The following is a 3,205-nucleotide window of genomic DNA, read 5'->3' on the forward strand; positions in this document are numbered from 1 at the left end:
TGACCCCTGGAGTTCCCTTCCAACTCTATGATTCCATGAACCCATGAGTAATCAAAACATTATACAATCCAACAAAGCAAAGAACCATTATAGATCCATGACGCATAATTAGGTATTACTCGGGAACATAGAAAGGCTCAATCTAGGATCAGTCAAGAAAATGGGAATATTATTTTTGTGGAAACAAAGAAGGCCGATAGTAAGGTACTGTATAGTCATATGCAATTAGTACCATTGTAATCAAATTCAGTGGGAAAGCACCAGCCATAAGTTTGTTTTTTAAGATACATCAGCAACATCCTCCATGTAGCAACAGAATTCATTGACTTAGTGGCGCCTTGTGAAACATGCATCAAATGAGTCATTTTTTTCGGAAACTGCAATATTCAGGCCCTTATTAAACCAGATGTTAAGGGGAAAAGTTCAATGTTTTTATCCACCCATGGGCAATAGTCCATCTGGCCACCACCAAGAAATATATAATAAGAGTTTTGATTCTGCATTGTCCTCTTCAGACATCAGTAACTTTGCTTGCAGAAGGCTCCTGGTTCAATCTCCCTCCTCTTCAGGTAGGGTTGGGAAAATCCCGTCTGAAATCCCAGAGAACCAAGGTTCAAGTGCATGTCAGTTTCCTATGACAGCAAGCTTGTGTCAGACTGAAGCCCCTAACTGGATCTAGCCTGCATACAAGTTTTGAGTATTAAGCATTAATGTCTCCCTCTCATACATTATATTTTTTTTATTGATAAAGACTTTGACATTTTACAACTTAAGAAATAGTCAAGACAGAATCATAGCAAAAAACAACAAATTATCATTCCCCATACAAAAGGGGGGGGGGGAATGCAGCCGATCATTAAAATACAGTCCAAATTGATTCTTGGAGGGGTTTTTTATAATCTAATTTACTATCGTTAAACAGCAATGCCTAGCTGCACACAGTCATTAAATTATCCAATTGATTCAATAAATCTCACAACAAGAGAGGGAGAGAAAGGGAGATCCTGCCCTATCTACAAGCTTATATTGGGTTTTATATTTAGCTTTACTGTCATAGCTTCCCTCAAAGATTCCTGGGAATTACAATGCGGTGAGATGTTGATAGTCCCATGTTACCAACCCCAGCTCCCCTTCGCAGGACTACAGTTCCCAATTTCCTTGGGGAAAGGGAATTATTGTTAAACCTATCTACACGCTGAGCATGGATGTGCCCTAAGCTGATGGGTGGGGAATCTATGGCGCTTTAGATGTTGGACTCCATTTCCGGTCGGCCCCAGCCAGCTTGGCTAGTGCTTAAGTAACAGGGGAGTCATCCCCAATATTTTTCAGGATGGACCCAGCCCCCCCATTTCTGTGGCGATCCTCCAAACAACACACCAGGGCAAAGTGTGTTCACACTGGTGCGTCCCTTTTAAGAAGGTAAGGCGGCCGGCAGTGGGGGTTGGGTGGGGGGCCGGGTTGTCCCAGCCAGATTGAGAGGGTGCACACCTGTGGCATCATGCATGTGCGACACTCCCCACCCAATGTTGGGGGCAGCTCGGTACATCTGTTAGGGAAAGTGGCAAGTAAGGAACCAAAGGGAAATGAGGAATAGGAAGAATGGAGTAGACCCACAGAGACCAAAGGGATTCTGGGTTGGAAGCCAGGTGGCAAGTCTTGGTGAAGAAGAAGAAGAAGAGTTGTTTGGATTTGATATCCCACTTTATCACTACCCTAAGTAGTCTCAAAGCGGCTAACAATCTCCTTTCCCTTCCTCCCCCACAACAAACACTCTGTGAGGCGAGTGGGGCTGAGAGACTTCAGAGAAGTGTGACTAGCCCAAGGTCACCCAGCAACTGCATGTGGAGGAGTGGAGAAGCAAACCCGGTTCACCAGATTATGAGTCCACCGCTCTTAACCACTACACCACACTGGCTTTTAAAAGCATTTTATAAAATAGCCAACAGGAATCCGGTGAAAAGAAGTGTCCTTCTCCCCACCTTTCAGGACTTAGGGTCCTGCCCGTTGGGCTCTGAAATAAGCAAATGTGCTGGGAATCAGAAGACTCTCCCTAAAAGGGAGTCTGATAGTTGGCTATTACTTCACTGGGTGTATTTACTTCAAAATGTGGCAAGCCATTCCTACTGTGTTTGGGACCCTCCTGCTCATTCAACTGAATGAGCTGTGGACAACCTGCCCAAAAGTCTCACTCTGCTAGGACTGGTCCTAGCTGCTGTCTAGCAAATGCATTAGGTCCAAGAGGAAGGTTGGATATGAGGTCTCTCAGACAGATGTGCTCTCGGGAAGATCAGGAACAGATCCCTTACCTGTTCTCCACCTCTCTATATCTTCCCTTTGGCTTTAATCCTGGGCTGGGATCATCTCCTGGGGAAGAATCCTGAGCTGTGGGGATCCTCATTCCCTGTCCTTCTGGTCAAGTATAAAACCTGAGACAGAATAGCCTGCAACTCACATGACAGATACTGACTAGGTTCATTGTTCCTTCATAAACACTATGCAGATGACATCACAGATCGCCCGGCAGCATTGTGGAGTATCACCTGTGACCACTCAAGTGACCCTGAACCAGGCTGAGCCCTTGCTTTTACTAAGAATGGGCTCAGAAATAAGCCTAAGTATTCTCCAAAATATTAGGAAATGTCCATGGCTTATTTTTGAGCCTATCCGAACCCAAATTAGAATTCCATGAACTTCCCCCATCCTAAATACCAGACAGAGGTGATGAACTGTGTTGCCATTGTCCTCTTTCACCATCTCTGTGTTTCATCTTTACATTATTTTTTATTTGTTTCTCATTAGCTTCTAGTCTGTTGGTGGCACCAACTGTGACTCATAACCTTTCATTAACAAAGCAGGAACAGGCAAGTTCTGTTTTTTTGTGACTATCTATGCTTAAGACACCAGGTGAACATGAACTTACATGCCTTCTCGAAAAGGATTTCCTGGAACACATGCAAAACGATGCCCATTGTCAGAAGGTTAAAGAAAGTTGGCGCATAAATCTAAACTGCTGCGCTCAAAAGTGATGGGTGACTATTACTCTTTTCTGGTGTGAAGCCAATTTCTCTTTATCATGATCGTGATCATTCTAAGTTATACAACATCAGGTCAGGGAGTTATTCGGAAGGAGGTACCCCAGAGAACACTAGATGCCCCCAAGAAGCACAGAGCAAGGATGCTTCTTCAGCAGTCTGAGTTTTCTCTG

The 3,205-nt window shown here is 44.2% G+C and overlaps 1 long non-coding RNA gene across 2 annotated transcripts; it reads right to left on the reverse strand.

The window, feature by feature from the left end:
- Positions 1-307: 307 nt before the first annotated feature.
- LOC310756010 lies at positions 308-2,468 on the reverse strand. Of its 2 annotated transcripts, none has more exons than XR_014544639.1 (2): positions 2,307-2,468; positions 308-590 (listed from the first exon to the last, which is right to left on the reverse strand). It is a non-coding gene; the product is annotated as an uncharacterized lncRNA (long non-coding RNA). The 2 variants fall into 2 exon arrangements; XR_014544640.1 differs by having other exon boundaries at positions 308-632.
- Between the last annotated feature and the right edge of the window lie 737 nt (positions 2,469-3,205).

The sequence above is a fragment of the Podarcis filfolensis genome (genome assembly GCF_964270895.1).
Source record: "Podarcis filfolensis genome assembly, chromosome: 2".
In the NCBI taxonomy this organism is placed as follows: Eukaryota; Metazoa; Chordata; class Lepidosauria; order Squamata; family Lacertidae; genus Podarcis; species Podarcis filfolensis.